A 23,043-nucleotide genomic window follows, 5' to 3' on the forward strand; every position below is an offset into this window, starting at 1 on the left:
ATTGACTTGGAAATATATATACATATTCCTTCACTCCCTCCCAAACAGCACTGTGGGTGTACTGACACCAGATGGTCTGCAGGGGTTCAAGAAGGCAGCACACCACCACCTTAAGGGCAATTAAGGATGGGCAATAAATTCTGGCTTTTCCAGTGACACACACACACACCCATGAAAGAATCAAAAAAAACTGCAGCATTTAGTTATATGGCCTTTCCTCATTCTTCCTCATAAAATATATCACTTCCATGTTGAAATTTCATCTGCCATGTGTCTGCTCATTTCGCCAGGCTATGTCCTCCTGAAGTCTGGAACTATTTTCCTCATTGTTTATTACATTTACAAGTTGTGTAACATCTACAATTTTTGAAATTATGCCCTATATATCCAAGCCCAGGTCATTAATCGATATCAAAAAGAGCAGTGGTCCTAATACTGATGACTGGGGAACACCGCTACAAACCTCCCTCCACTCTGAAAATCAACCATTCACCACTACTCTCTGCTCGGTCACCCAGCCAATTTGGTATTCACACTGTACCTTTGCTCCCATGGGCTTTAATTTTGCTAGCAAGTTCATTATATGGCACTTTGTCAAACACCTTTTTTTAATTCATTCATGGGATGTGGGTATCGCTGGCTAGGCCAGCATTTATTGCCCATCCCTAATTGCCCTCGAGAAGGTGGTGGTGAGCTGCCTTCTTGAACTGCTACAGTCCATGTGAGATAGGGACACCCCCTGTGTTGTTAGGAAGGGAGTTCCAGGATTTTGACCCAGTGAAAGTGAAGGAACGGCGATATAGTTCCAGATCAGGATGATATGTGACTTGGAGGGGAACTTGCAGGTGGTGGTGTTCCCATGCATTTTCTGCCCTTGTCCTTCTAGTTGGTCAAGGTTATGGGTTTGGAAGGTGCTGTCGAAGGAGACTTGGTGTGTTGCTGCAGTGCATCTTGTAGATGGTACAAACTGCTGCCACTGTGCGTCGGTGGTGTAGGGAGTGCCAATCAATCAAGCAGGCTGCTTTGTCCTGGATGGTGTTGAGCTTCCTGAGTGTTGTTAGAGCTGCACCCATCCAGACAAGTGGAGAGTATTCCATCACCCTCCTGACTTGTGCCTTGTCGATGGTGGACAGGCTTTGGGGAGTCAGGAGGTGAGTTACTCGCCACAGGATTCCTAGCCTCTGACCTGCTCTTGTAGCCATGGTATTTATATGGCTACTCCAGTTCAGTTTCTGGTCAATGGTAACATCCAGGATGTTGATAGTGGGGGATTCAGTCATGGTAATGCCATTGAATGTCAAGGGGAGATGGTTAGATTCTCTCTTGTTGGAGATGGTCATTACTTGGCACTTGCGTGGCACGAATGTTACTTGCCACTTATCAGCCCAAGCCTGGATATTGTCCAGGTCTTGCTGCATTTCTACAAGGACTGCTTCAGTGTCTGAGGAATCACAAATGGTGCTGAACATTGTGCAATCATCAGCGAACGTCCCCACTCCTGACCTTATGATTGAAGGAAGGTCATTGATGAAGCAGCTGAAAATGGTTGGGCCTAGGACACTACACTGAGGAACTCCTGCAGTGATATCCTGGAGCTGAGATGATTGACCTTCAACAACAACAACCATATTCCTTTTGTGCGAGGTATAACTCTAACCAGCGGAGAGTTTTCCTCCTGATTCCCATTGACTTGGTTTTGCTAGAGCTCCTTGATGCCATACTCGGTCAAATGCTGCCTTGTTGTCAAGGGCAGCCATTCTCACCTCACCTCTTGAGTTCAGCTCTTTTGTCCATGTTTGAACCAAGGCTGTAATGAGGTCAGAAGCTGAGTGGCTCTGGCGGAACCCAAACTGAGCGTCACTGAGCAGGTTATTGCTAAGCAAGTGCTGCTTGATGGCACTGTTGATGACACCTTCCATCACTTTACGGATGATTGAGAGTAGGCTGATGGGGCAGTAATTGGCCAGGTTGGACTTGTCCTGCTTTTTGTGTACAGGACATACCTGAGCAATTTTCCACATTGCCGGGTAAGCCAGTGCTGTAACTGTACTGGAACAGTTTGACTAGGGGTGCGGCAAGCTCTGGAGCATAGGTCTTCAGTACTATTGCCGGAATATTGTCAGGGCCCATAGCCTTTGCAGTATCCAATGCCTTCAGTCGTTTCTTATATCACATGGAGTGAATCGAATTGGCTGAAGTCTGGCATCTGTAATACTTGGGACTGCGGGAGGAGGCAGTGATGGATCATCAACTTGGCACTCCTGGCTGAAGATTGTTGCAAATGCTTCAGCCTTATCTTTTGCACTGATGTGCTGGGCTCCCCATCATTGGACGATGGAAATATTTGTGGAGCCACCTCCTCCAGTTAGTTGTTTAATTGTCCACCACCATTCACGGCTGGATGTGGCAGGACTGCAGAGCTTCGATCTGATCCGTTGGTTATGGGATCGCTTAGCTCTGTCTATCGCATGCTGCTTACGCAGTTTGGCATGCAAGTAGTTGTGTGTTGTAGCTTCACCAGGTTGACACCTCATTTTGAGGAATGCCTGGTGCTGCTCCTGGCATGCCCTCCTGCACTCTTCATTGAACCAGGTGTGGTCTCCCAGCTTGATGGTAACGGTAGAGTGGGGGATATGCCGGGCCATGTGGTTTAAAGGTGTGCAAAGGAAACCTGACCCCGAATGCCGGAGCCGGAAGCCCGACATGACCCGGCCCAAACCAAGCACGTGTCGTTGGATCCAGTCGGGTTCGGGTCAGGTAGTAGGCCTTTACATCAGTACATGGGTAAAGGCCTGCTACCCGACCCGACCCCGAAGGGTCCAGACATGTGTCTGGGTCGGGCATCGGGGTCCGGCATTTGGGCTCGGTCGGGTTTCCTTTGCACACCTTTAATGAGGTTACAGATTGTGGTCGAGTACAATTCTGCTGCTGCTGATGGCCCACAGCGCCTCATGGATGCCTAGTTTTGCATTGTTAGATCTATTCGAAATCTATCCCATTTAGCTCAGTGGTAGTGCCACACAACACGATGGAGGGCATCCTCAATGTGAAGGTGGGACTTCGTCTCCTCAAGGACTGTGCGGTGGTCACTCCTACCAATACTGTGATGGACAGATGCATCTGCAGCATGCAGATTGGTGAGGATGAAGTCAAGTATATTTTTCCCTCTTGTTGGTTCCCTCACCACCTGCTGCAGACCCAGTCTAGCAGCTATGTCCTTTCGGACTCGGCCAGAAATGGTGCTACCGAGCCACTCTTGATGGACATTCAAGTCCCCCACCCAGAGTACATTTTGCATCCTTGCTACCCTCAGTGCTTTCTCCAAGTGGTGATCAACATGGAGGAATACTGATTCATTAGCTGAGGGAGGGCAGTAGGTGGTAATCAGCCGGAGGAATGACTAGAGTTAGATTAGGGCCAATCAAGGATAGTAGCGGGAAGTTGTGTGTGGAATCAGAGGAGATAGGGGAAGCATTAAATGAATATTTTTCGTCAGTATTTACAGTAGAGAAAGAAAATGTTGTCGAGGAGAATACTGAGATTCAGACTACTAGGCTAGATGGGATTGAGGTTCACAAGGAGGAGGTGTTAGCAATTTTGGAAAGTGTGAAAATAGATAAGTCCCCTGGGCCAGATGGGATTTATCCTAGGATTCTCTGGGAAGCTAGGGAGGAGATTGCAGAGCCTTTGTCCTTGATCTTTATGTCGTCATTGTTGACAGGAATAGTGCCGGAAGACTGGAGGATAGCAAATCTTGTCCCCTTGTTCAAGAAGGGGAGTAGAGACAGCCCTGGTAATTATAGACCTGTGAGCCTTACTTCGGTTGTGGGTAAAATGTTGGAAAAGGTTATAAGAGACAGGATTTATAATCATCTTGAAAAGAATAAGTTCATTAGCGATAGTCAGCACGGTTTTGTGAAGGGTAGGTCATGCCTCACAAACCTTATTGAGTTATTTGAGAAGGTGACCAAACAGGTGGATGAGGGTAAAGCAGTGGATGTGGTGTATATGGATTTCAGTAAGGCGTTTGATAAGGTTCCCCACGGTAGGCTATTGCAGAAAATACGGAAGTATGGGGTTGAAGGTGATTTAGAGCTTTGGATCAGAAATTGGCTGGCTGAAAGAAGACAGAGGGTGGTGGTTGATGGCAAATGTTCATCCTGGAGTTTAGTTACTAGTGGTGTACCGCAAGGATCTGTTTTGGGGCCACTGCTGTTTGTCATTTTTATAAATGACCTGGAAGAGGGTGTAGAAGGGTGGGTTAGTAAATTTGCGGATGACACTAAGGTCGGTGGAGTTGTGGATAGTGCCGAAGGATGTTGTAGGGTACAGAGGGACATAGATAGGCTGCAGAGCTGGGCTGAGAGATGGCAAATGGAGTTTAATACGGAAAAGTGTGAAGTGATTCACTTTGGAAGGAGTAACAGGAATGCAGAGTACTGGGCTAATGGGAAGATTCTTGGTCGTGTAGATGAACAGAGAGATCTTGGTGTCCAGGTGCATAAATCCCTGAAAGTTGCTACCCAGGTTAATAGGGCTGTTAAGAAGGCATATGGTGTGTTAGCTTTTATTAGTAGGGGGATCGAGTTTCGGAGCCACGAGGTCATGCTGCAGCTGTACAAAACTCTGGTGAGACCGCACCTGGAGTATTGCGTGCAGTTCTGGTCACCGCATTATCGGAAGGATGTGGAAGCTTTGGAAAGGGTGCAGAGGAGATTTACTAGGATGTTGCCTGGTATGGAGGGAAGGTCTTACGAGGAAAGGCTGAGGGACTTGAGGTTGTTTTCGTTGGAGAAGGAGGAGGAGAGGTGACTTAATAGAGACATATAAGATAATCAGAGGGTTAGATAGGGTGGAGAGTGAGTCTTTTTCCTCGGATGGTGATGGCAAACACGAGGGGACATAGCTTTAAGTTGAGGGGTGATAGATATAGGACAGATGTTAGAGGTAGTTTCTTTACTCAGAGAGTAGTAGGGGTGTGGAACGCCCTGCCTGCAACAGTAGTAGACTCGCCAACTTTAAGGGCATTTAAGTTGTCATTGGATAGACATATGGATGAAAATGGAATAGTGTAGGTCAGATGGTTTCGCAGGTCGGCGCAACATCGAGGGCTGAAGGGCCTGTACTGCGCTGTAATGTTCTAATGTTGTGAAAAAAAAGGTTTCTTTGCCCATGTTTGACCTGATGCCATGAGACTTCATGGGGTCTGGGGTTGATATTGAGGACTCCCAGGGCACTCACTCCCGACTGTATCCCACTGTGCCACCACCTCTGCTGGGTCTGTCCTGCCGGTGGGACAGGACATACCCGGGGATGGTGATGACAGTGTCTGGGATATTGTCTGTAAGGTATGATTCCTTGAGTTTGACCATGTCAGGCTCTCCCAACTTTGGCACAAGCCCCCAGATGTTAGTATGGAGGACTTTGCAGGGCTGGGTTTGCCGTTGTCGTTTCCAGTGCCTAGGTCGATGTCGGGTGGTCCATCCGGTTTCATTGTTATGTTGACTTCGTAGCGGTTAGATACAACTGAGTGGCTTGCTGGGCCATTTCAGAGGGCATGTAAGAGTTAACCACATTGTTGTGGGTCTGGAGTCACATGTAGGCCAGACCAGGTAAGGACAGCAGATTTCCTTCCCTAAAGGACATTAGTGAACCAGATGGGTTTTTACAACAATCGACAATGGTTTCATGGCCATCATTAGACCAGCTTTTAATTCCAGATTTATTAATTGAATTCAAATTCCATCCTTCTGCTGTCGTAGGATGAAAACCTATGCACCCAGAGAAATACCCTGGGTCTCTGGGTTACTAGCCCAGTGAGGATACCACAATGCCACCGCCTCCCCTTTTGAGTCCATTTACACAATATCAACATGCTACCCTTATCAACTAATACTTCATCAAGTAACTCAATCAAGTTAGTCAAACACAATTTGACTTTAACAAATCTGTTCTGATTTTCATTGATTAATCCATATTTTTCCAAATGTCAATTAATCTTTTCTTGGATTATTGTCTCAAAGTTTTCCACCACCAATGTTGGACCGACTGGCCTGTAGTTGCTGTGTTTTGCCCTCTCCCTTCTTTAAACAGGTATGTAACATTTGCAATCCTCCAGTCCTCTGGCACCATCCCCATATTGAAAGAGGAGTGGATGATTGAGGCCAGAGACTCTACAACTTCCAACCTTACTTCCCTCGGTAACCTAGGATGCATACCAGCCGAACCGACGCGATGCAAAAGTCAAAGCAAAACTTTCTCCAGATACAGGACACCATCAGACTTTACATTGCAGCCACTTCAATTGGACATTTTTTACTGGACTCCATTATATTCCTGCTGGCTTACAAATGGAGGGGCAATTGGAGCCTCGGAGGTGGAGCCAATTGGGTATTTAAACAAACAAGTGATTGATTTCGACCCACCCCACCCACCAAGTTAAAAATCAAAATAAAATTGCAGATGCTGGAAATCCGAAATAACAAACAGTGAATGCTAGAAACACTTCGATGATTAGACAGCATCTGTGGAAAGAGCAGCCAAATTGTTATTTCGTGGGCATCTTGCAATAGAATCTTGATCATTGGTCCACACCAGAAATGGCAACTTGCAAGTCCTCTCGCCAAATGAATATGTTTGGGTGTAATTCTGACTACATAGAATGGTTTTCTAGCAGTAGAAATAACACTTCCACCCTTGAATGCAATGAGTAGCTCTGCCTTTTACATCTCAACCAGTTTGGGACGACAACTGTTCAGTGGCAGCACACAAATTGTGTGTAATACACTGGCTGGGAGTCTCATGGCGGCAGCTGTACGGGCATTTCAAAGATTTGTCAGCTGCAATTAGTGTCTTCACACCTTGCAACAGGAGCTTGAAGAGCCACTGAAGAGTCCTGTTCTCCCTGAACTTTTTCAATACAGTATAACAGCACAGCATAGACACATGTGCATTACAGACCATTGGGTCAGGCCCACAGGAAGATCTAACTGAATCTGTTGCACTTGAAAACATTCACCAACCACAGCAAATTGGCACAGTGCTCTCCCAAGGCAACAAGCCTGGGGCAAGGCCTTCCACTAACCAATAAACACCAGTGCTTTTAATAAAGATCTCTAAGCTCACCTCATTCTTAAACATATAATCCTCCAGCAAAGTGCTTTTTGCGCCAAGTGCCAACATCAAATGCTGCAGTCAAAACCACTCGCACAATTTACAGTCTCAAGTCCTTCAAACCTATTGACCAGAAGGGAATACATGCACTAAATTATGCAAGTGAACTACTGTAGCAATTAAATGGCTGTTAAACAATCCAATAGTAACTAAATAGGAATTTTCCCCTCCTGGTCACTGGTGCAATTACAATTTCCCAATGATCAAAGTTGATTTCTAAATCAACAAAAAAAACTCCTGTACCAGATTAAAAGTCAAATTATTTGACAGAATTGATAAAATGGTCTAAAGATTTAAAAAAAGATGCGCGTAGGAAATCTCGTACGATCCATCTTGGCTTTTTAATATAAATGAACTTAAAACTTATAATCTGATTAGATTTTTAGGAACATTAAACCAGGAGTAAGCCATTCAGTTCCCTGGACCATTTAAATAGATCATGGCTGGTCTGTACCTCAATCCCATTTATCCACCTTTCCTCCACATCACTCAATACCCTTACCTAATTAAAAAAAACGATCGTTCTCAATCTTGAACATTTCAATTGACTCAGTATTCACAGTCTTTTGGGGAGCGAGTTCCAAATCTCCACTACCTTAAGTGTGAAAAATGCTTTCTGATTTCTGAATGGTCGAACTCTAATTTTAAGGTTATGCCCTTTTGCTCTGGATTGCCTCAGATGTAATAGTTTCTTGGCATGTACTCTTATCAGATCCTTTTTATCATTTTAAACACCTCAATTAGATCACCCCTCAACTTTCTAAACCCAAGGGAACACAACCAAGGTTAATGCGACCTTTCATCACAAGTTAACTTTGTAAATCCCAGCATTAGTTGGGTAAATCTGTGCTGTGCACCCTCTAGGGCCAAGGAAGGAACATGAGGACAGGAGTGGGCATTCTGCCCCTCAAACCTACTCCACCAGTCAATTAGATTATGGCTGATCTGTTTCTCTACTTCATCAAACCACCTTGGTTCCATAGCATAAAACCCTTACCTAACATAAATCTATCAGTCTTAGTTTTGAAATTTTCAATTGACTGAGCCTCAATAGCTTTTTGGGGAGAGAGTTCATGATTTTCACTGCCCTTTGTATGAAGAAGTGCTTCTTCTCATCACCCCTGAATGGCCCAGCTCCAATTTTGATTATGCCCCCTTGTTCTAGACTCCCACATCAGAGGAAATAATTTCTCTTTATCTACCTTCCTTTAATTGTCCAAATTCCTCAATTAGGTTACCCCTTAATCTTCGATATTAAAGAAAATCCAAGCCTAGACTACACAACCAATCCTCAGAATTTAACCTTTTTAACCCCATGGCATGAAGCATACCCCCTTAGCTGTGCACACTCCTCACTGGTGTTGAGATATAGGAATACAGCAGTAGCAGAGTGTCAGAAGCAACAACATACAACAAAATACTTTAAAAGTGCAGCACTTTGCCAAAGTTCAAAAGGCAGCAAAATAGCACTGCAGCAAAACATAATATATGGAAGAAAAATAGAAAACTCTGGAAATACTCAGCAGCATCTGTGGGGAGAGAGAGACACACACACACACACACATACACACAGTTAACATTTTCAGTCGATGGCCTTTCATCAGAACTGAAGAAAATTAGAGAAGGAAAAAGTTTTAAGCAAGTACACAGAGGCAGGGAAAGGGAGGAGTGGTGGAAAGAACTAAAGGGAAAGTCTGTGATAGGGTGGAAGGCAGGAGAGATTAAATGGTGCAAAAAAGTTCGAGCTAAAGGGTGCAGGAAAAATATCTAATTAGTGGTGCATGCCACGAGATTATCCAATCGAGCAAATTCTGGCCCAATAATGTGCAGACCAAATGGCGGACTCATTGTATGTGGGTGTACATGATGCATGCACCCACGCACATCACTGCTCTGGAATCATCCAAAACCTGCCCTCAGCAAGTGATTCCAAGTTTGTGTCAGCTAGCTGTGTACCAGGCCTCACTGAGCTCAGTGACATCCTGGTACTTGGCAGCGACTCTCCGTGATTGAGAGGGAAAAAAATTCTCATTCTATTTCTAAGCCAAAATTCTTTGGAAATTTCCACAGCACAGTTGCAGAGTGCAATTTGCCCATAATACCATTCTTAACACTAAATGCACCTCAAGGAAACGTATTAGCCTCGTCAGTGCCTGAACTATTGCAGGTTCCTGCATAAAACAGCAGTTGATGGTTCAGGACACTTGGCACAGAACTGGTTTATGAGTAAGCTATTCATTTATGATGGAAGTGCGTAGCAGCAGTTGAACTGCCGTAGAAATCAATAGGGGGAGTTCTTCACCAATAGGGCACATACAACTCTATGGGGACCTGATAATGCAGTGGTACATTGGTGGACTAAACATTGCAGCACAGATTAGCATTGGGGATACTAAACATGGCGAGTTCCCAATCTCGATCAGTGAAACGGTCACTCCATCCCACTATTACACACCCAATGATGGACAAATCCTGTGATATTCGTGGATGGTATTCATCAAGTTGTCAACCGCAGTTGGGTAAAGCAGCTTTGCATCAAATGGCCAAAACAAAATTAAAAGCAAAGGCAGATAGAAAATATACTATAAAACCAAATCCCTTTATTTTTAAATGTAAAGGCATATTTTGTGCTGGTTCAACTCTTAATACTTGATTCGTGGAATCCTTTACAACTAAGAATGCTGTGGAGAGGTTTAAAAACAACAGATTACACCAGAAGCAGACTTTAATATGTGGACTTACAGGAAGAAATGAAAATAATGAATCCCTGCACTACATTCCGGGGATGGAAAATGATTACCCTGTTTCAGGAACAAGATCCGATTGTGCCTGAATTCTTGTTTGGTTTTTAATTCCCTTATGTTACCCCGAAAAACAGGCTGATGTGACAACGATTAATGTTTTGTGCATAAACTGCTTCTTTACATATGTGTGCCAAAACAACTAAAGCTTCAACCTTTGTTGGTGCGGTTTCACTGAATGTATTCCATTCACTGTCAAGATTCGCCCTTCTATGTGGGCTATTTGTCCTTTTGATGGTAAAATAAAGGCCAACATAACCTCCAATGTGCTGTAAAGCCAGCTGGAACGAAAACAAAAGACCTTGGAACAAGATTGGAGTGATGCCAACAGCTTGGCTTAAATATGCCCCTCTACACATCACAAAAAACAATATAACTGAAGTATAAATTCAAACTGAATTTTCATTTGAATCATTATATTAAAAGGACAATCGCCTTTAAAATAACAGAGCAACATCTGTTGCCACTAATCCAAATTATATACTGAAGTGTTTCTGGGTACGGTTGCATAGTGGTCATGTTACTAGACTAGTAATCCAGAGGCTTGGACTAATGACCCCGAGATATAAGAGTTCAAATCCCACCACAGCAGCTGGGGAATTTAAATTGTGAGTTAAATAAAGCTGGAGTTTAGTTTAGTTTAGAGATACAGCACTGAAACAGGCCCTTCGGCCCACCAAGTCTGTACCATCAACCACCCATTTATACTAATCCTGCACTAATCCCATATTCCTACCACATCCCCACCTGTCCCTATATTTCCCTACCACCTACCTATACTAGGGGCAATTTATAATGGCCAATTTACCTACCAACCTGCAAGTCTTTTGGCTTGTGGGAGGAAACCGGAGCACCCGGAGAAAACCCACGCAGACACAGGGAGAACTTGCAAACTCCACACAGGCAGTACCCAGAATTGAACCCGGGTCGCTGGAGCTGTGAGGCTGCGGTGCTAACCACTGCGCCACTGTGATGGAGTGAAAAGCTAGTTTCAGTAATTGTGACCATGAAACTGCTGGATTGTCGTAAAAACCCATCTGGTTCTCTCGTGTCCTGTTGGAAAGGAAATCTGTCATCCTTACCTGGTCTGACCTATATGTGACTCCAGGCCCACAGCAATGAGATTAACTCTTAACTACCCTCTGAAATGGCCTAGTAAGCCACCCAGTTGCATTCAAAAAGGCAGCTCACCACCACTTTCTCAAGCGTCATTAGGGATGGGTAATAAATGCTGGCCTGGTCAGCGATGCACACATCCTGTGAATAAATTTTATAAAAGCCTCTTCACTGTGCAATTGTCTTCCAGTGGAGCCTGAAGTCAAGTTTCTGGAAAGCTTTGATCTACTAAAGCAAGCCACTTTGGGTCCATATGGTTACATCAAAGAGCGATATCAGAGAGAGGCCCAGTAACCTAAGACATGACTGTAGCATTAGGGTCTGAAAGGGTTAATGTGAAAAATATCTCCTCCTATGATGATATGAGAGGCACTTGAAGCTGGATTCTGTTTGGCTTTGGAGCCGTCGCTCAGACCAGTGAGAAGATGTAAATAGTTATACAATAATAAATATTAATATTCTAACTACTCTAGACTACAAAATCTCTCCAAGCTAAACAAAGGTGGCAACAAACCAAACAAACATACAACAATGATCAACCCTAATTCAACCCATTAGGTTGCCAACTTTGGTTGGATATATTCCTGAATGTTTCATCACATGACCTCTTGCCTTCAACTGCCCTGACCAGTCAAACAGCCTTTCCCCATTTCCCCCATCTGATACTTTTATAATTAACAGAAGTTTAAAAAAAAATGTAAAACATTTTTCATAAATAAAACAATTTCAAAGAACAGGATAATTTTCCCTAATCAAGATACCGAAACGATGGGTTAACTTCATAGTGCAGGTTCAAAACAGGAAGTTAAGACAACAAATCAAGTGGGAAGTGGGGGGGGGGGGGGGGGAAAGAGGGGTGTTAAAGGATTCCAACTTTGCATATTATAAGCTTTTTCTGTTATATGTGCAATACTCTAAGTACTAAAGGTGTTGCGAAATGTTGACAGCGAGAGTGAAGGAAGGAAACTGTGTTTCTAGTCTTGATTCCAATACAGTCGGATACAAGATGGAGGAAGGGCATTCAAGACAAGAAATGGAGAGCTTAAGAGGGACAAGATTAGTTACGTGGAACAATATGTAATATTGTAAAGAGAGATAGACAAAAAAAAAATGTAAAAAATGAAAGAAAATGGGAGGAATACAAAAAAAAAAAAGAGAAAGCTCAGGCTAAATAATATTTGCATTTATATGGTACCTAATCACATCCACAGGACACCCAATAGCACTTTACAACCAATTAATTATTGTTTTACTGTTGGTCTGCAGGAAAACATGGCAATGTCTCAACGACAGCATATGAATGAGTAAATAATCTGTTCTTGCTGATGTTGAGGGAGGAATGCTGACCGTGACAACAGCTCAACTTCCCATTTCTGTTTGAATGGTGCCACAGCATCTTTTATGTCTGCCTGAGAGGGCAGACTGTCCCTCAGTACTGCACTGCAATGTCAGCTTAGATTATGTGCTCAAGTATCTGGAGTGGCACTGGAAACCACCACCTTCTGACTCAGGCAAGAGAGCTACCACTGAGCCACAGGTGACACACTAACACTCCAATAACCTAACCTGTAACTTGTACTCACCCTATAACTTGCTTATATTCACCTGAAACATCAGCCAAAATCCTCCTGCACCCGAGTTCAGGCTTCCCAGTCAAGGCCATTTTTAACAGGCCTCATCTTTCCCCCATCTCCTGTGACTCGAGTTGTGTGTGAAGACAACAACTCTTAGCTGGGAGCTTCAGTCAAAACCAAATTGTACTTGGTCTTCAAGCATCAAAACTGGCTGGTTCAAACCAAAATGAATGAAATCGAGAGATCACACAAAGGGAAGTGGGATCAGTGTTTGAGGCACTGCTTACAAGACACATCATCCTAAACTCAGCTGAGCACCAACATTTCTAAAACACTGCCTGGGCTCAGACTCAATAAGGTGAGTTTTCAGAGAATGGCAGATGTTACAGCACAGGAGGAAATCATTCAGTACCTTGTTCCTGCAGCAATCCTGGCACGATCTCATGTAACCTATTTCCCCCTTACTCAACCGTGATCCTTTTATGTTTTTACTTATCAAATCCTATTCTATCCTGTTAAAGAATGTTCTACTCTCTGCCTCAATAGCCAAATGGTGAAAATCCCATGGTCTAACAGAACAACATTTGAAAAACCCACCTTCTCCTTTTTCTCATTGGTTCTTGCAGTGAGAGTCCTTGGTCCTTGCCACCCTGGCTCCGCACTCACCCACTTTTGAAAACATGCTTTCACTATTCACCCAGAATAATGTCCCTAATTTTCACTCACCCCTTTACTGGCTGCAGAAAATACTGGCTCCCATTCCCATCCCAGTTCAGTCTCCTTCTCCACCCAGCTGCTTAAATTCCAACCTAAGCCCTCAACCTCCTTCTCTCCCCCAGATGTCCCCATCTCCAAAGATACTATTTAATTTCTTCCTTTTGTTCTCCCTTCCCCCAGGACAGGACAAAGAGGTGGTTGTGGAATGTTCCATAACTGACCACCTTCTATGAATGCTGTCAATCATAAAAACATTGGTTCTATAATAAACACAGAGTCACAGAATTATACAGCACAGAAACAGGCCCTTCGGCCCATCGTGTCCATGCCGGCCATCAAGCATCTAACTATTCTAATCACATGTTGGATGCGGAGGAGGGAGCGGGGAGAAATAAAATACCAGAATTTGTTTTGATAGCAGACATGAAGTCCCAGCACACTATGAATGATCCATAGTCATTTGTAAGGTGCCCTTCCCCATCCAATGATGATAAAGCACTGACAGTACTTAAATCTAGAGAAGACATTTATTAGGACAGATGAATACTTCAAAAGTATCTCAATGTTTTGTGTGAGTGTATGAAAGCAGGAGTACCACGTGAACTTTTGAATTCTATTCGAGGTACCTTTAACAGGAAAAACAATGTGGGAGTGATTTTCGGCAACACATTCAGGCACCAACAATCCTCCAAGGTGGTCAAGATTGGGTCTTAAATTGAAAGATCGGTTTAGCCTGTGTTTAGCACAAGACGCCATCTTAGTAAAGGAGTAGAAGCCTGCATTAGGAACAGCTGCTTGGAGACTCGTTAAGGGGCTGACTGTCAGTTAAAACGACTGGTAACGCTCATTAAAGAGGCTGCACAGCATTTTGGTGGCTAGTGCTTGTCCCAAATCCTTCTGTTAACAGTGACTGGCTGTATGGGAGTTTGGGTTCATGTCGAGTTCAAGCGCTACTTAAAAAGAATACTTATCTTTTCATATTCATTGCTGCCGGAGCTGTGAAAATGACCTCCGAAACACATCAGAAGACTTTCTGGGACACTTTGTTAAGACTTTACTAACACTCCAGCAACATTTATTCCTCAAATTCTCTGAAGGCTTCACCTAAAAAGACTAAGTGCTGTTCTACTCCACCTTATAGGAATCACCAAGGTAGAAGGAGTGCTTGGTCATGGGCATCTTGTAAGGGGGCCCCTTGGTCTGATCAAGGAATGGGAGGATGACATGAGGACAGGCACAGCAACACCAGCTGCTGTCGGACAAATTGACAGGAGGATGAGGTGGCATCCTTCTCCCTGTGGGCAGAGGACACGTCTTTGAGTCTAGAGTCGTATAGCAGAGAAACAGGCCCTTCGGCTGACAGCGTCCATGCCGACCATAATGCCCATCTATACTAATCCCACCTGCTTGCATTAATTCCATATCCCTCTATGCCTTGCTCATTCAAGTACCTGTCCAGATGCCTCTTAAATGTTGCTACTGTTCCTGCCTCCACCACCTCCTCTGGCAGCTCATTCCAGATATTCACTATTCTTTGTGTGAAAAATTTACCCCTTTGATCCCCTTTAAACCTCCTCCCTCTCACCTTAAATCTATGGCCTCTAGTTTTAGTCACCCCTACCATGGGAAACAGACTCTGGCTATGTACCCTATCTATGCCTCTCAATTTTATATACCTCTATCATGTCCCCTCTCAGCCTCCTTCGCTCCAGGGAAAACAGGCCCAGCCTATCCAATCTCTCTTTATAACTCAAGCCCTCCAAAACCAGGCAACATCCTTGTGAATCTTTTCTGTAGTGCGGCGACCAGAACTGCACACAGTACTCCAAATGCAGCCTAACCAACGTTATGTATAACTGTAACAACTCTTGTACTCAGTGCCTCAGCTGATGAAGGCAAGCATGCCATACGCCTTCTCCTCTGAACCTCCTTCACCAGGACCTCCAACACTGCATCAGAAAACCTGTGTCTTCTCATGATCCGAGCCATCCTGAAACCTACCGCTGTGTGCCAGCCAGTGCACTCCACACCTTCATTGGAAGTAGGGTGAGTGGAACCCACACATATACTGCTCCACAAAAACTGCATTTAATTAGGTGTTTGAGTACTAAACCTGCAGGTTTTTGCTTTAGGCTAATGTGATGGAATACTTGCCTGGATGAGTGTAGCTCCAAAATCACTCAAGAAGCTCGACACCATCCAGGACAAAGCAGCTCGCTTGATCTGCGCTCATCTACCAACACAGCACTCACTCCCTCCCTCCACCATCAATGTATTGCAGCAGCAGTGTGTGCCATCCACAAGATGCCCTGCAACACCTCACCAACTACCTTCACCTTCCAAATCCATGACCTTTACCACCTAGGAGGACAAGGGCAGCAGATGCATGGATACACCTGCAAGTTCTCCTCCAAGCCACACACCATCCTGACTTGGAACTATACTGCTGTTTCGGCACAATCCTAACAGCACTGTGGGAGTACCCACACCAGATGAACTGCAGCAATTCAAAAAGGCGACTCACCACCACCTTCCCAAGGGAAATTAGGGATGGGTAATAAATGCTGGTCTCAACAGCGACACCCACATTCTATGAAGGAGTAAAAAAAAAGGAAAGTTCAAATTATGGTAAACAGCAATTGGAACAAAAATTGTGTGTTAAATCCAGATATTCAAACAGGTACATCTTATTAACACTGCACACATTTAGTGCCAGTTTTGAACCTTGGGGGCTAATTAATCTCCTTAGATCACTTAACAATGGCTAGCAGTATTTATTAATACAATAATGCTGCAAATATGCTAAGCATTATATAGAACTGACTGTCGCTCTCATCAGCCTTTGTACTACCCTCAGCCTCTGCTCCCAATGTCGATTTCAAAATTATCCATTCAGTCTTTGCCTCAGTCCCAAAAATAACTCCACACACCTTTCACCTATCTAGAAGCACAAGGGTGGCAGGTGCATGGGAACTCCATCACCTCCAAGTTCTCCAAGTCAAACACCATCCTGATTTAGATACATCACCGTTCATTCATTGTTGCTGACTTAAAACCTTGGAACTCCCTATGTAATAGCACTGTGGGCGTACTTTCAGCACATAGATGGCAGCAGTTCGGGAAGGCGGCTCACCACCTTCGAGAGCAATGAGGGATGGGCAACAAATGTCAGCTTTGCTGGCAATGCTCAAGTATGCAGAACTAGAGAAAAGCAAGACTTATTTAAAATCATGAAGTTTGGCAATGAGCTTCCATGTTTCCTTCAGCCAAGTTAACATTCCAAAACAAATTTCAATGTATTCATGACTTGACATTACTAGCTTGAAGGGATCATATTCTTAAAAAATCTCAGCAATTTTTTTTTAATAAGTTGAGGTTTGATTTACAGTGTAGCTGGATATACACAAAATTTGCATCATTCTCACTCACTACTTTTATCTGTTATGTAACTAGTATAGTTTCAGCATCAGATGCATCACTCAATGGGGAGCTACATTAAATCAAAGCTGTTCATACTGTAGATATCAGAGAGAAATGTGAACAAAATGGATGACACTACTCCACTTTGAAATTAAGTTTGAAAGGACTTTGCTGAAATGTTCAAGTTGATATTATTTTACTCAGTGTTACTTCATCTCCTGCATTAAAATCGGAGAAATCTTAGATTTAAAATGAGTCACCCCTCCCTCAATTCCAATATTCAGATTGAAACAGATTTTTGTTCCCAGCTGCATTTATATACCTGCTCCCAATTAATGGTATCTTTAATTCAGTCGCAAATTTAAGTGAACAATACAATGCTGCTGCCTACAAAAGGTCTAAGACCCACCAATAGAGGGTATTTGCTCTGGCAACCCGTGGATACGGAAGTGTTCTGAGCTCTGTTGGTCTGGGCAGATCCATCCACACAATATTGAAGCTTTTTCCCCCATTTATTGACCTGCACAGGCCTTCATAGTCCATTTAAGAAAGTTTCAAGATGCAACTGCACACGTACAAGCACAGCCATTGTTCTGTTGTTCCAATCGCTGTGGACACAATGGCTGAAATTTTACTTTGCAGCAATGGCTCAGACCACTGACTAAAAAGGCGAGGCAAGTGTGTCTCTGCCGGATCTGGAAGCCACGCAGCAATTTTCTGTGGCCCAGGCTCTAAAGTGGCCTCGGTCAGGACTTGCGTCCCTCTGAGGCAGGAAGTCCCATCTCCAAGAGCTGCCGGCCAATCAAAGGGCCAGCCATTCTTCAGTCCCAGTAGTGCCACTGGGAGCAGTGGCCACAGCTGGGACTGCATGCAGCCAGGATCAGCAACAATGGAGGCAGTCCCAGAAAAGTTAAGTGGGGATTGGGCTTTGCCGGGGACAAGCAGCTGGGCCCCAGTGAGGCGGAGGATGGTCGATCAAGAGGACGGTTGGGGGCTGGGGGGTAAGGTGTTCCAGCTGGGGCAGCTTGTGCCACTGGGGGGCCCTCTGGTATTACTGGGTGGCCTCCTCAGGTGAAGTGCCTGTCCACTGCGGTAATATGCCAGCGGTGGAGGAAGAGGCCCTTAAAGTGGCAAGTAACACCACTTAAGGGCCTCAATTGGCCTGAGTCAGGTGGGACATTTGTCATCTCCCCCGCTGCTGGTAAAATAGCAGCAGGGATGGGTAGGGCACCAGATTAGCTGGTGAATATTTCCTATTAAGTAAATAATTAATTAAGTATTTAAAGCACAATCAGGATGGCATGGCAGGTGATGTGTTGCAGCTGCAGTATGTGGAAGCTCATGGACACCAGTGTGATCCACAACAAACATATCTGCAGTAAGTATCTGCAGGCGAGGAGCTTTGGCTCAGAGATAGTGAGCTGGAGTCCGAACTAGAGACACTGCGATGCATCAGGGAGGGGGAATGTTACCTGGACGCACCCCGTAGGATAGGGTCTTCTGATTTGGTTAGTGATCAGGGATAGGAGGGTGTGGGAGACAGGTAAGGGGATTGAGAAGGCAGAAGTGGAGGAGCCTCAGCCCTTGCAATAGTCCAACAGCTTTGAGGTTCTTTCATTCAGCTTGTAGGGGAGAGAATGAGGGTTGCAGGGTAGATGAGCAAACTGACAATGGCACTGTGGTACAGGAAGCCATTCAAACGGAGGTAGTAAATAGGAATGTAGTGGTAGTAGGGAACAGTATAGTTCGGGGGATAGACACCGTTCTCTGCAGCCAAGAGCGAGAGTCCAGAAGGCTGTGGTGGCAGAGTTTGAGACATTCCAGGACTGGTGAGGAACTTGCAGTTGGACGGGGAAGATCTAGTTGTCGTGGTCCACGTGGGTAACAATTACATAGACAGGACTGGGAAATAGGTTCTGCATAGGGAGTATGAGCAGCTAGGGGCTAAATTAAAAAGCAGAACCTCAAAATGGTAATAATCTCTGGGTTATTACCTGAGCCACGTGCAAATTGGCGTAGGATAAATACGATCAGATGGTTAAATGCATGGCATAAAATTGGTGTGGGAGCAATGGGCTTCAATTTATGGGGCACTGGCACCAGTACTGGGGAAAGTGGGAGCTGTACCATTCGAATGGTCTACACCTGAACTGTGCTGGGATGAGTGTTCTGGCGAGTCGTATAACTGGGCAGTAGAGAGGGCTTTAAACTAAACAGTGGGAGTGAGGGATCAAGTGAGGCAAGATGTGATAATTTAAAAAGAGACAGGAGAAGGGAAGAGAAGAAAAGATGATAGCAATAAGGATAATGATAATCAGGGTGTGACAGGAAGGGACAGTGCACACAAACTCAAGAGTGAGACAGCAGATAACACTAGAGGTTGTGAAATAACAGAGTGGGGAAGGGTTCGGGAGAGATGAGATTTAGAAATCCAAAGAGAAAGGGCAAGGCATTGGAACAGTATAGTGTTGTGGGTAAAGACAAGCAGAATGGGACAGGAAGGGACAGAGAGTTTAACAGAAATTGTGCATCAGCAAATAAGGTCACTGAAGGAATAGAAGCAAAAAAATGAAATTAAAAGGTTCTATAGTTGAATGTGCAAAGCATCTGCAATAAGACAGATGAACTAGTGGCACAAATAGAAGTACATGATTTAGATCCAATTGCCATTACAGAGACATGGTTGTCAAGGTTATGAAAATAAATATTCCAGGGAATGCAATATTTCAGAAATCAGACAGAATAGTAAAAGGAGGAAGGGTAGCACTGATGGTAAAGGATGACATAAGGGCATTAGTGAGAAAGGATCTGGCCTCAGAAGATCATGAAGTAGAATCAGTATGGGTGGAAATAAAGAATAGCTAGAATCTGAAAACACTGGTGGGAGAAGTTCATAGGCCCACTAATAGTAGTTATACCATTGGACAGAGCATTAATCAAGAAATTATTGGAGCTTGTAACAAAGGCAATGTAGTAATTGTGGGGGATTTTAATCTTCATATAGACTGGGCCAATGAAATTGGTAGGAGTGGTCTAGAAGATGAGTTTGTAGATTGTTTTCAGGACAGTTTCTTGGAGTACTACGTGGTGGAGACAACTAAGGATAAAGCTATCTTAGATCTAGTATTGTGTAATTAAGCAGGGTTAATTAGCAATGTCATAGTAAAAGATCCAATGGGAAACAGTGATCATAATACCATTGAATTCCATGTTAAGTTTGAAAGTGACATGCTCCAATCACAAACAAGAATCTTAAACTTAAAGCCAATTATGTAGGCACGAGGGGAGAACTGGTGAAGGTAAATTGGGTAAATAGACTAAAAGGTATGGCGGTAAATGAACAGTGGGGAACCTTTAAAGAAACAATTAAAAATGTTCAACAAAAATACATTCCTTTGAAAGACAAAAACTCTGCCAAAAAGACCCATTCGTGGCTCATTCAGGAAGTTAAGGATAGTATTAGATTAAAAGAGGCTTACAATATTGCAAAAAAAAAGTAGTAAGTCTGAGGATTGGGAGTGCTTGAGAAACCAGCAAAGGGCCACCAAAAAGTTGATAAAAAGGGAAAAAATAGGGGAGTAAAGCTAGTAACATAAAAACAGATTATAAGAGCTTTTACAGGTATATCAAAAGGAAGAGAGTAGCTAAAGTAAACGTTGGTCCTTTGGAAGCAGAGACAAGAGAAATTATTATGGAGAATGAGGAAATGGCTGAGGCAGTGAACAAATATTGTCTACACAGTGGAAGAGGCAAGTTCCATAGCAGAAATATACAGTAACCTAGGCGCCAAAAAGAATGAGGAAATTCATATCAGCAGAGAATAAGTATTGGAGAAACTTAAGGGACTAAAACCTGACAAATCTCCAGGATCTGATGGCCTACACCCTGGGGTTCTAAAAGAGATAACTGCAAAGTTAGTGGATGCACTAGCTATGATTTCCAAAATTCCTCAGATTCGGGAACGGTCCCTTCAGACTGAAAGTTAACAAATGTGACACTGCTTTTCAAGAAAGGAGGGAGAAAAAACAGGGAACTACAGGCGAGTTAGCCTATCAATTATTGGGACATTACTGGAATCTATTATTAAGGAAATCTTAATGTACTTAGAAATGCACAGTATGATTAGAACAAGTCAACATGGTTTTATGAAAGGGAAATCCTCTGACAAATTTATTAGGGCTTTTTGAGCATGTAACTAGTCGGGTAGATAAAGGGGATGTAGTCTACCTGGATTTCCAAAAGGCATTTGATAAGGTGACACACAAAAGGTTAATTGCCAAGATAAGGGCTCATGGAGTTGGAGGTAATATATTAGCACGGATAGATGATTGGTTAACAGACAGAAAGCAATGAGTGGGTATAAATGGGGCATTTTCAAGTTGGCAAGCAGTAAAAAGTGCAGTGCTAGAAGGATCAGTGCTGGGGCCTTTGCTATTTACAATCTATATTAATGACTTAGAAGAGACAAAGTAATCGATCCATGTTTGCTGATGATGCAAAAGGTAGGTGGAAAGGTAAGGACACAGAAAGACTGCAAAGAGATATAGACAGGTTAAGTGAGTGGGCAACAAGATGGCAGATGGAGTATAATGTAGGGAAGTGTGAAGTTATGCACTTTGGTTGTAAAAATAGAAAAGCTGAATATTTTTTTAAGTGTGAAACTCGTGTTGATGTTCAAAGAGACTTGGGTGTGCTTGTACAAGGAATGCAGAAAGTTAACATGCAGGTGCAGCAAGCAATTCGGAAGGCAAATAGCATGTTGCCCTTTATTGCAAGGGGATTGGAGTACGAAAATAAGGAAGTATTGAAACAATTGTACAGGGTTTTGGTGAGAGCACACCTGGAATAGTGTGTGCAGTTTTTGTCTCCAGATTTCTGAAAGGATATGCTTGTGCAGTGAAGGTTCACTAGATTGATGACAGACTAAGTAAATTGAGCCTGTATTCTCTGGAGTTAAGAATGAGAGGTGATCTCATTGAAACATAAGATTCTAAACGGGCTGGGCAGGGTGGACACAGATTATTTCTGTTGGCTAGGGAATCTAAAACATGGGAACACAGTCTCAGGATAAGCGGCCGATTATTTAGGACTAAGATGAGGAGAAATTACTTCACTCAAAGGGTGGTGAATCCTTGGAATTCTCTACCCCAGAGGGTTGTGGATGCTCCATCGTTGAATTCATTTAAGGCTGGGCCAGACAGATTTTTGGTCTCTCAGGGAATCAAGGGATATGGCGAGCAGTTGGGGGAAAGTGGAATTGAATCCTAAGAACAATCATGATCATTTTGAATGGCAGAGCAGGCTTGATGGGCCATATGGTCTACTCCTGCTCCTATTTCTTGTGCTCCCGGAGCTTGGGGGGCAAGGGGTCATAAAAAATACCAGCCAATATAAAATCAGTGTATCCAAAATCTCAGGACCCCAAAAGGCAATTTCATCAAACACCCAATATTTTACCAATTGCAAAATGCTGAAAAGGCAGACAGAGTTTACAAGCAAAGTCATTAAAGGGCAATTTTTTCCATCCCGTGAGCAGATAGCAGTCATCAGATTGGTGTCTGATGTAATTTCAGTGGAAGAATAAAGGCGGCTTCATAAAAGGGAAATTTACACAATGGAGTCACACATCTAGAATTCAAATATAGTGCAGGGCTGCAATCCTTCATAAAAGTCCCACCAGATAACCTCTACAATCCCTCTTCATTTTAAACCCAGAACTGATATCAAGTGAATTGCTCAATATAGAAATGGCTCAAATGATTACCTTGTGTCTGCAAATCAGAATAGCAGAGAGATTGGTTTTGTGGAGGATGTATACGGGCTCAGTGGATGGGTAGCTTTGTAATCACCATTTTATTAAATTTCTCCATAACCAGTTATTTCAGAGGCACTCAGCACCTGGGTCAAACAGCAATAGATCCTGCACCATTATTGAAGATGTAAAAGGCAGATATAAAGACATTTCTCTTTGAATTTCTGCATCGAGTAGTCTCTTATCCTACTTACTTTTAGCACTGGATGGAACTAAGGCCCTGAGAAACTTATGCAATAATACTTAACCAAAATTACCAGAGAGGTGAAGGAGCAGATTGGATATAGACTGTTCAGGGCCAAAAGCCTTCATTGCAAAGGTTTTGATCTCTATAAAAGCAGAAATCAGAATCTAAAATTCCAATACTTCAGCATTACAACTTTTTTCATAGTAAAGAGGATGGTGGATATATGGAAGGCACTATGAAATG

The 23,043-nt window shown here is 43.5% G+C and overlaps 1 protein-coding gene across 9 annotated transcripts in view; it reads right to left on the reverse strand.

Annotated features, from left to right (window-relative positions):
* The window catches only part of nos1apa (nitric oxide synthase 1 (neuronal) adaptor protein a), a 442,663-nt gene that overhangs the window by 312,964 nt on the left and 106,656 nt on the right, over positions 1-23,043 (reverse strand). The window lies entirely within an intron of this gene.

Source organism: Heterodontus francisci, chromosome 8 (genome assembly GCF_036365525.1).
Source record: "Heterodontus francisci isolate sHetFra1 chromosome 8, sHetFra1.hap1, whole genome shotgun sequence".
NCBI classification, from domain to species: domain Eukaryota; kingdom Metazoa; phylum Chordata; class Chondrichthyes; order Heterodontiformes; family Heterodontidae; genus Heterodontus; species Heterodontus francisci.